This window comes from Phalaenopsis equestris, unplaced genomic scaffold (assembly GCF_001263595.1).
Source record: "Phalaenopsis equestris unplaced genomic scaffold, ASM126359v1 Scaffold219786, whole genome shotgun sequence".
Taxonomy (NCBI): Eukaryota; Viridiplantae; Streptophyta; class Magnoliopsida; order Asparagales; family Orchidaceae; genus Phalaenopsis; species Phalaenopsis equestris.
The window spans coordinates 155,314-167,604 of NW_018238118.1; positions in this window are offsets into that span (position 1 = coordinate 155,314).

The following is a 12,291-nucleotide window of genomic DNA, read 5'->3' on the forward strand; positions in this document are numbered from 1 at the left end:
TTTGTCTAAATTTTCTTTCTTACGCACTAAATCTCAAAGATTCAATACTCGACATATAAAAATTCAACAATATTATTTCCTTTGGACGAGCCCTTTTCGTTCAGTTTCCTTGTAAGAACTTTAATTTATCGCATATTTTTATATTTTATAGATCTGTGTATAAATTTTCTTGCAAACTAAGAATATAAAATTATCATTTTTTTGTCGTGAATTCTCTAGCCCCGAATAACACTGATTATAACTTTGTAAGGCACGTCATACATCAATCAATCTCATTAATAAAATCACATATGCACTATAAACAAAGCACAACATGCACTCATATAAGATATATGTAAAGTCGAGGAAATTGAAGCACAACTTGTTCGTTCAACTTTCCTTTTTTTTTTTTTTTTTTTAATTTCCTATCAGAAAATCGCCTAATATTATTTTGTTTTTTTTTTTTTTGCTCTTAAATTTTCCCATAAATTATAGTAGTAGCGATAAATACTTAAATAAAGCAAAATATTTAAGATATTTTTTGGGTTGACATGGTTGGCCTCAGCTTAACTTTATAATGTTATGCGAAAACAATGTCGAAACAAAGTAATTCTCACAGCAATCAAACATAAAAGATCTACATAAAGTTGATTGACCTACTTTCATGGGCAGGGAGATATTAAAAGACTTGTTGTCACATCTTCTACACTTATAACCATAATTCTCTCATGAACCCTAAGTCGAATTTATAGAATAGGATGAGGGCATACAAATAAATAAAACTAAATGATAAAATTACCTCAAATTACAAAAATGCAATAAATACAACAATCTTCTTCTCATCTTTTAATTACAGACAAGTGAGAAATGACCAAATGAGCTCAAAACTTTGATTCAGCTACACTAAGATGGTTGCCTATGTACCCCACTAACGAATGGATCAGGCCTCGCATAGTAATCCAAAATGTCTGACTTGGCAATCAGTTATGAGTTCAAATGTTCTTTAAATTTCTATATTAGGTAAGCTTCTGGACTGGTAATACCTTCGTGAGCATGTCCGATGGATTCTCCTTCGTATCTATCTTCTTGAAGAGAACCTTGCAATCATCAATCAAGTCTTTAAAAAAGTGGTATCTCATGTCAATGTGTTTGGTATGAGCTTGATGAGCTGAAGTTTCAACCAAGAATATTGTACTTTAAATGTCACAGAACTTTGTCATATACTTTTGATCAACTTCCAAGTCATTAAATAGGTCATGCATTCACATCGCTTCCTTCATTACCTCTATGATTTCCACGTACTCAACCTTTATAATTGATAAAACAATACTAGACTGAAGAACGACCTCCAATTGACTGACTCTCATGCCAATGTGAATAAATAGCCAGCCATAGATCCTCGCCAATCAAAATAACTTGCATAGTCTGAGTCATTCTAGCCTACACACAAATTTGCAATAGATGGTTGTCTCTTAAACACCAAGACAACATTAATTGTACCATTCAATTGCCTCAAAATACTCTTAACATCTTGTCAATGTTTCATTCTTGGATCATGCATGAACGTGTCCATAACACTAACTACTTGTGTTATCTCTAGTCTAGTAAAAATCATGACATACATCAGACTACCCACTAAAAAAGTAAAGGAGCTGATTGCATATCATTCCTTTCCGGATCATCTTTATGAAATTGATTTGAGCTCAACTGAAAGTGAGATGTAATGGATGGACTTACCACTTTTCTTGAGTCATCAACCCTAAATTTCTTAAGCAACTTCCAAACATAGGCTCATTTTGAAATCTAAACCTTTACAATTACATTATCCTTAAGAATCCATGCCGAGAATTTTGTAGACTTCGCCCAAATCTTTCATTTCAATTTTTTTTGACAATTGATCCTTTATCCTCTAAACCTAAATTAAACTAGCAAATGCAATCAACATATCAACAATATATATAAGCAAGTAAATAAACTCACCGTTGGCCAACTTTTAGAAATATGCACGTTGATAATATTAACTCTTCGTATACCCTATCCCCTTATAAACTGATCAAAATTTTTATATCATTATCGTGGTTACTGCTTCAATCCATAAAAAGACTTGTTAAATTTGCAAACCAAGTTTTTTGAAGCTCCAAATCCAAGCGGCTGCTCCGAACTTGAAAAAGACTTGTTAAATTTGCAAACTAAGTTTTTTGAAGCTCCAAATCCAAGCGGCTGCTCCATGTAGCTCTCCTATTGTAATCCCTCATGTAGAAATGCAAACTTTAAATTGTGTTGTTCAAGATCAGGTTGTACTATGCTACAAGTGCTAGGAGAACATGGAATGAGGAATGCTTAAACACTACAGAGAACATCTTTTTATAGTCAACCCCATCTCATTGCATAGAGCCTTTTGTCACTAATCTTACTATATACCTCACATTAGATCCATAAGATCCTTCCTTCTTTGTACACATCATTTTGCATCTGATGGCTTTCCTTCTAGGAAGAAGCTTTGCCAACCTCTGAGTATCATAGTTCCGAAGAGACTCCATCCCATTATCTATTGTCGCCCTCTGATGATCACAACCTGGGCTCTCCATTGCTTCTTTGTAGCGACTGTGAATTTTCGCCTTTATGGCTAAAAGTGTATATGCAAAGTGATTCGTCAGCCAAGCTGGTTTTTGGATATTCCGGTTGGTTATCATGCTCCCAGCAATACATTCTTTAATAGGAGTCTTAATCTCAGCATGTTTTTCAACATTCTCTTGAGCATTATCAATAGATACATCCTTAAGTGCAACTAAATCAAGTAATTAAGTCAGATTAGATGTACATAGTGAAACAAATAGTATTGCATCACACTCCAACTTCTATTGCATATCTGTTGTCCCTTTAGAATACTCCACCAGTTTTGAGTCTCTATTTTTGGACAAATTTGCATCATCAATTGTAACCTTCTTAAAATTTACAATCTTCCTTTCTAACTTATCAACAGCTTAAAGCCCTTAACTCCACGTCTGAAGTCAATGGAGATTTCCTTCTTAACTTGTGGTTTTAGTTTGTCATTATGCACGTGGAAGTAAGTTAGATACACTAACACTCTCATGAGTCTATAATCTCAAGTAGGAGGCCCTGAACACTTCTCTGTTGGGGCCTTCTTTCCAATATCTATAGAGGGAAGATGGTTTGTTAAGTGATATACATAGTCTATGGCTTTGGCTAAATAAACTCTATCTAACCTAACAATAAATAACATGCACCAAACTTTCTTCACCAAGTTTCGACACATTTTCTCTACCATCTCTTTCTGTTGTAGTGTCCCTCGATCATTTTACCAGTCTGAGTCTCAATCCATTTCTTTCCAGTTATGAAAATCTCCAACACATAGCTTATGTGTTTCATGGTGTACAAACAAACATACCTATAGTAATCATCAATTAAGGAGAAAGTATCTCCACTCGCTAAAAGGAACTATCTTTATAGAGCCCCGAACATTTGTGTGAACTTACTATAATACACATTTTGTATTATGGATGGAAGTATTAAAAGATAACAGTTTCTTTTTAAGAAAATACACAATATTCAAACAAATCAAGTTTGCAGGTGCTCGCTTCTTCGATCATTTCTTATTTCACCAAAGCTTGAAGTGAATACTCCACCATTAGCTAGCTGTATATGTCATAATGTAGTGTCTTAGAAGAATCATTAGCAACAATGGTCGTTCTAGTCATTGTTCTACCCTGAAGATAGTATAGATCAAGATGAAGACCTCCCTTCATAAACGCCAATGCTCCAAAACATATCCTCAGAATTCTTTTCTCATTAGCAACTTATAGTCCTTTGAATCTAAAGCCTCAATTGTCGGCAAATTATTCCAGATATCTAGAACATGTTTAGCATTGGTTAGCTCTGTCACAATATCATAATACATCATGATAAAGATACTCCCTAAAATAATACTATGACAAGCTTGATCATTGCTCACAGTCACTGCATCACTATTCGGCTCATTGTTGATACAAAAACACCCTTTGTGAGGAAAATGTCATAAGTAGCTAACATGAGTCAATTTTACATGATTTCATCCACTTTATTCCTGCATTTTACTCACTATATTTTATTGATCATCTATTTACACTTGTAGATGTTTTTTATTGCTAATGTCAAGGTTATAAAGATTGTATGCTGATACACCAAAATAGTGTGTTATTTTAAGTATACATTTAATGCTTATTTTTTTAGATATTATACTTTAAAGAAGGGTATTATCATGTTTTTATTGCAGGTATATCAATTTTAGGTATTTGGAGCAAAAATAGCAAAAAGGGGGAAATTTGGAGCCAAAATAGAGAACTTTGTAACTTTGGCACATGAGGCACAATTTTCCAGGGAGCTGGCTACTATAGTGCCAGAATAGGTACTTGTAGCACTAGAATCGGTGTCTGAACCCAGGACGACGCGAACTTAAGTAACTTGGCGCCTGAAGCACCAGAATCAGCGCCTGATATGCCAAAGACAATATTTGATGGATTAAGGTGGTTTGGGACAAATTTTGAGTGGATTTTGAAGGCTCAAATGTTTTAAAAGCCCCATGGAGCGACTCAATGCATCTAAACACTTTGGAATGCTCTTTAATAAAGAGATGTCTCTTAAATGAATGTGCATGTCTTTTAGGATTCAAAAAGTGTGAATTTTGAAGAGAATTTAGGAGATAATTTTGAATTATTTTTTAGAGGAGGCAACGACTAATTAAAAAGAGGAGTCTAGGGCTAAAGAGAGAGAGAGAGAGAGGAGAGAGAAAATAAGAGAGGATAGAGAGAGAGAAGAAGAGAGGCAAAAGAGAGAAGTTGATAGGAGAGAGAGTGTGTGTTTGGTTGTGGCATGAGAAAGAGTGAGGGACTTGGAGATTTTCTTCTAGAGTTGTAAGAGGAGAGAGAAAGTGAGAGATTTCTTCTTCATTACATTTCTAAGAGAGAATTAAGAGTGTTTGTAAAGAGGGAAAGTTCTTAAAGAAAACTTATAGGGATTTATTTGGAAAGGAGTATGAGATAAGTTGTGTCTTTTATTACTATTTTATAAACTAGTTTTTATACATAAAATTCGTGCTTTGTTGTTTCCTTCTCATGAATTTTGAGCAGCCTTCTTTGTCCTTCTCCCTACTCTGAGATATGATTTTGTGATAAATTGATTTTATTTTATATTATTTTAAATGTCAATAATTTGTGATGATTTGAACTCCGATCTTCATTTAATTTTTGATCTGACCAACTGAAATGTTAAAATGCTGAAATGTTAAAATGTGTCCAATTGAAAGGTTAAAATTTATTGAGAAACATACGATCCGTAAAGGTTATGATTTCTACAACATGGTAAGAGTCACATTCAATTTCATGAGTGAGAATGTAATTCATGGGACTGAGTGCAAATAAATAAGGAAATATACATTTTTGGACGCAAAATTAAAGATTTTAAGATGATAGAATAATATCCCCAATTTGGTCAAGTTGATTGAAAAATAATACGAGATTTTTAGCCCTTAAATGAGGGAGAAGTGTGAGCTCTGGGTGAGAGATGATATCCTCCCAACCTAACCACGGAATTAGGAACCAAACTTTGGATTAGTTAATATTTTTTATGTATTTGAATGAGAGTAAGGAATAAGATTGCTTCTAATTGGTACAACACAATTACATATATATATATATATATATATATATATACACACACACCAATGCTTTCTTAAATTTGAACTCTTTGTCGCAAAGAATTTGTTTAGTTTTTATAAGTTTACTTTTGAAGTTTAGCAAATAGTTTAGTTAACTTAGTTCTTTTAACTGCATTTTACTTAGCATACACACAATTATTTTAAATTTGAATTTTGTACTTAAGTTTTGTGTTTGATTTTTGTGTTTTACATTATACCCATAACACATTCTAACTCTTTGTGGGGATCAATACTTAGGACTCTACTACAATCTTTTACTATTTGAGCGATACGTATACTTGCATTATCATTACGAGTTTGAGAGTTTAAAGATTTTAAAAGATAAAATTATTTTTACTAAATTTATTTTCTTGAGATTGAATTGCATATTTATTATTAGTACTATAGTGTGTTTTGTAAAATTGAAAAATATTTAAAAAAGCAACACACAAGAAACCTCACATCAAGTTTTTGGGGGCAATGCCAGGAAATTATATTGATATAAAACACACAAAAAAATAGCACATACCAGGGGCACATCAAGTTTTTGGCGTTGTTGCCAGGGAGTAACGGTAAATTACTTTATTATTTAAAACAATTTTTTTGAACAAAAAAACTTATTGTAGTTTAATTTGAATATTTTCATATTTTAGTGTGTTTGCTTATTTTAATTGCTTATTGTGTTTATTTTTAATTGCTTATTGTGTTTGTTTATGCGTATTTTAAGATTTAAAAATTTAGTACCTTACGATTCAGAGTTAAAAAGAATAATTAAAAAAATTAAAAAATAACAAAAGGAAATAGATAGTTTTAACAAAATGGCTTGCAATTTAAATTATTCTAGAAATAAAAATGATCATTTTCAGAGACCTTTAAGAGATTATGCAAATACTACAGCGGATGAAATTCATTTGAGTTTATAAAATCCTACTGCAGTTGTCAATTCATTTGAGCTTAAACTTATTATTATCCAAATGGTACATGATCCTGAATTTCTATACATATGTAAAATGCGATATATGCAATTATATGCTTAATTTTTTAAATAGTTATTCTTAACTTACAACAAAGTCAAAAACTTGATCTAAAACAAAAGCTAAGTAAATTTTCCACTATGACACATATAAGAATATAATTATAATATTTCAATATGAGATACTACGCAAGTATATGTATCATTATTAAGTAATATAGGATTTTTTAATTAAGCCCCGAATATCGAACCCACATGGAGATTAACAATATGCACTTTAGGAAACAAGAAAGTTTAGATGACCAAAATCTACTTCGCAAAATATTTTTACTTAATCTTAAGAGGCTATAATAGGAATGAAAATTTGATTCTTTTCTGTCATTTTTTATTTATAAAAACAAAGTAAGAAACAAATTAACTTAACTAAATATTTCCAAAATGAAAACTATATAAATAAAATATATTTTTACTTATCATGAATCATTAATAAGCATACAAATTTTGTTATGGAAGTATGTTAAATATGTTGTGCCAAATAGAAGCAATAATAATCTTTACTCATACTAAAGATGCTATAAAGAACATTGGCTAATATATAGTTTGAATAGTCTTGAAGACCGGTTAGGTAAGGAAGATACTAGCTCTCACTTTAGAGTTTCATCTTCTCCCTCCACTTGGGGGATAACATCTCGTATCAAAACCTAAAATTATAAATCAAATTAAGGGCTTTAACTTAGCACTCTAAATTCTTCTAATTCGACGCCCTAGAAAAGTTCTGTCGGCATTATTTTGGTTAAGGAGTTGCCCGTTAGAAGTTGTCGGTCACCAGAATCGAAATCTCATCGCCCGCTTTGGAAGGACATTTGGAAGGACATTTAATATATATATATATATATATAGTTTTAAAAAGATAAGCACATGAATTGAAGATGAGGCTGGATCAAATAAACTAAGAAATATATGATATCCATTTGGTTTGTGAAACCATATTGTTATAAGCCGACAATTTTCCATATTTAATACAAAGAATTAAATAGGATTTATATTAAGCTGGGTTCGAAAAAGCTTCCTATAATGGGAAACCTCTATAGTTAATTACATCCTAGATAACCGAAGTCACCTAAGAAAATTGTCAATAAAAATCAGGGGATATTATCTTCAAAGAGGTTAAGGGTTTGGGACTTTTCGACAAAATCGAACAAATTAGTGTGAAAGGGAAATATCTCAAGTTTAGAAAATTTATTATAGAATCCAAAGGACGAAGAACTAGAGGATGTCATAGATCCGAAGGAAAACCTCGATGACTTCCCAAGCTATCCTATATTTTAGATTCAATTTCGAAAAGAGATTATATAAATGTTTCATCCTGCCAATTTCATTAACTAGGACTCACATTCATGTGAAACAATCACACAAATTGCTTGAAAGATATAATGATTTAGGTCGTGACGATTGGCAACCTCAGAATCCTACGACGAGTTAGGGCTTATATTGCACAAAATGATTATACAATGGCCTAAAGATAAGTTCAGAATTTATATTGCGTAAGCACACAACCTCGAAGTCCTATGGGTTTGCTTTTTAATTCTAAGGAAGAAATAGTTTAACTAGTGAAGACATGTTTTGCAGTTGGAGATGGTTGTGCTACCCACAATGCTAGCTCCAAGTTTCTTGTCATAACGAGTTTAAATTTTCTAGTGTGTCAGGTTATGATGTCAAACCAAATGTCCATATGTTTATGGTTTTTTAAATATTATGGGGCAAATTAAAATTGATCGGAGCGACACTGGTTAGGATCCTACGGCTCCCTCATCCTGACACCACTATTTTTTTTTGGATTTACTTAGTTCAAATGAGTTTACTAAATTCAACTTATTGAGCTCCATACTTTCATTTAGACCGTAGAAAATCTCGTTAGCAAGCGTAGGTTGCATCCTCCGAGGAATTCCAATCATTCGATAGAGACGTCTTTAGTTGCAATTGTTGTTTTGTGATATTTGTGTTTATGTTTTGAGTTATTTTATATTTTGAATGTTGTGGCGTTGACCTTTTATCTTGGTTAATTTTAATTTTGGTTTTCAGTTTTGCGGCTATCCTAGCATTTTTGGTTTAAGCAGGACGACGTCATTGTTTAACTTGCAAGTTTATAAGCATAAAAGTACAGTATAAGAAGTATGAGAAAAGAAAGCATTGTAAACTATAAAAGCGTATTTAGTGAGTCTTCTTGTTCCTCCTCCTGAAAAGTCAGTACTTGCAAAACACATACATACATATATATATATATATACATACATTGATTTCCAAAGGATCATGAAGAAGTCTTGGGTAATGGCTTAGACATTTCGTAGTCCTTGGAATTAACTTGAGTTCATTTATTGTTTTATCATATTTTCTATAAAGTTCATCTAATTAATACCCTTATTTTCAGTGAATCATGATGTTTTAATTATCTCTTAGGTGGGGTAACTATCACTTAATATCTCATTTGTGAATTAGCAACTTGACTTAACTCAGAATTAATTAATTTGATATTTAAAGAATAGGCTTGTAGTGTTTTAAAAGATTTTAAATTAATTATACTTGTAGTGTTTTAAAAGCTTGTAAATTAATTATAAATTAATTTCCTAAACCTTATTAGACAAAATTTTGATTAAGCCTAGTTCACTACTAAGCCCTTAAAATTTAATGGGTAGATTTGTAATTTTAAGAGAAAGGTCTTGAATAATTGTGCTCTCAATCATGAATCATAAATTGTTTTAAAACCATCAATTAGGGTTAAAAAATCAATTAATTATGATCTTCCAAATCAAACCCCTCGCCTTAATATCCCCTTATTTAAATGTTCTTTTAAATTTCATTAATTTGAAAAATTATAAATTTATCCTTTATGAAATTCAAAGTAAAGTTGGTTTCTACCACTTATCCCTGTCATATTTCAATCATCAAGACATGTTATTTTGAAATCATTTATCACCCTTTTAATCTCTAGATTAGGCCTAAACATTAATTAAGCTTTAAATTCCAAAATTACACTTTTGCCCCTAAGGCTTTAACACCCCATAATTCATTAAATTAGACTCATGATTTTATTTAATTAAAACATCAGAGGAGAAAATGTGAATTTTCTGAATTTATTGAATTTTTATAATTATTTTTAATGTCAAAATAAGGACCTTCAATAAAAATTTAAAAACTCAACCAAAATAAAACATCTATCCTTAATAATATTATTGGAGGTTCACTTAGGTAGAGGACCACTTGGACCAATTTTTATGATTTTTAGAGCTTTATTTTAATTATTAAAATTATTTTTTTGTTTTGAGTATTAAATAAATATAAAATAATATTTAAAAGTAAAATTAGGCTTTATATTTTTATTAAATCTCTCTAAGTCTAGGGAACCCAAAGAAATAAATTTCAGATTTTTATGATTTATTTTTTAATTATTGTAATTATTTTAGTGAGAAATTAAAGAAAATTCATTTTTAAGCTTTTAAAATTAATATTTTGACTTAGAAAATTGGGAAAATTATTAAAATTGGTCTTAAGTGATCAGGAAGCCAAATGTGACATTTTTGTGTGTTTTTACAATTTTGTGATCTTTATGAATTTTTTAATTATTTAAAGGCCCAAAAATAGCTCAAAAATGAAGAATTTATTTTAATTCAAATTTTATTTTTCTTAGTTCCACTGTTCACAAGGAGCTCCAAAAACTAATTTTTGTAATTTTTTTAATTGTATTTAACTATTTAAATTATTTTAATATAAAAAATGTCATTTCATTTACCTAATCCATTTGGGCAACTAAATTAACTCAAATTGACTTGAAATTTTTATAGGGAGCTCCACTGACATTAAATTACAGTGGAAAATGATTTTTATGCCATTTACATTTATATTTACTACAAAATAATTTTATTTCATTTTTTAGAGTTAGTGACAATTAGGATTATTTTTAATGATTTAAACCAAGTTTATATTTTTCTTAGGGTCATTTGACCGCAGTGAACCTACCAAAAAAAATTTGTATTTTTCTGATGAGTATTTTAATTATTATAATTTTTATACCAAAGTAGGGACCATTATCTTGAAAATTATATTTCTATGCCTAAAGATCTCCCCAAATCTTAGAAAAATCATAGAAAGCATCCTCATAACAGATAGAAAAAAATACCCCAAAGATCAAGTCATGGTGAAATGTCTATGAAAATGGAGAATCAAAATAAAGAAAATACTATTTACTTAGTTAAAAATAATACATGCATCAAATAAATTTGAAAATGTTTCCACATTGTTCTCCTCTCTTCAATGAGCAACCTCTCTTCACTCTTCAATGAGCAATAAAATATTTTTATTTTATTTTTATTATTTTCTACACAAAGTTGTATTTTGAAGTTTTGGTCATTTAAATAAAAAAGAAAATATTCTAATTTTCTACTTATCCGTGTTAGCCTCGTACGAGTCAAAGAGAAGCGTGTCGCTACAGGATTGGGCTTCGTCGTCTGCGTTAGCTTACCCTTTTCGATTCGTAGCTTTGTTCGGGGCGATCAGGACCATCCAAGAATTACACGGAAGATCAAACAGCATGTGGTCATTGTCCCTAACGAAGCTAACCCCCAAACCGTCCACGTTCAAACCCTAATATCTCGCTCGATTCTCAACCAAATCAAGTGTGTTTTGTTCCTATAGACTCGTCTTGACTAAGAGAGCATATCCATACGGTTAACCGACCCTTAAATCAACTCTATACACATGAAGAATCAAATGAAGCTCGGTTTAGAGTTTACTTTCAATACTTTGGTCCAGGAGGGGAAGCCTCAAAAAGCTTAGGGTGAATATAAAGGGGTTGTTCAAGTTGTTCTCCAAGAGCCTAGGGATTGAGCCTCAAGCCGTGGTGAATCGCCTATACATGAATTCGATCGAGGTCGAATTAGGGGTTCAATCAAAGTCCACCTTAGGGTGCTCTGGCGATGGGGCTTTTGTGGGGGATCTTCTTCCCTTGCTGTGGGGATGGTGTGGGTGCAATTAATTTGAATTTGGTGGAGGTTTGAGAGGTTTCCTGTTTTGGCCAAAGGATTGAGCTCCAAAATTGAACTCGAGTAGTGGATTTGAGTGGCTAAGGAGGGTTGGATTAAGTTCAAGAGGTCTCAAGGAGGCTCTGGAAGCAATTTGGCAGAGTCTCCCCAAGGAATTTCAAGCTCTCTCTCTTTTGTCATTGAGGAGGGGCGGGGGTTCAAATAGATGGGGAAGAAGAGGCTACCAAAGGCTACTGGTGGGTGCTTTAAGTTGCTTATGTGGATGCCAATGACAAAAGAAAAATATGTTAAGATTTTCATACCTATTTTATACTGTTTTTGATGATATTACACTTTAAAGAAAGATATTTTTGATGTTTTATTGCAGGAATGATGAATTAGGGTCATTGGAGCAAAAAGATGCAAAAATAAGCGAATTTGGAGCGAAAATGACCAAAATGTGAAGATTTGAACTAGGCCGCCAAAGGCTCCCTCGACGCCGCTGACGGTGAGATTTTCCTGAGACTACATGACAAAATTCTCTAGAAGCTCGCCGACTGCGCCCTCAAGGCCGCCGACGGCGAGATCGATGGTTATGCCTACTCAAGCTTTGGATAAGACCACACTTTGTA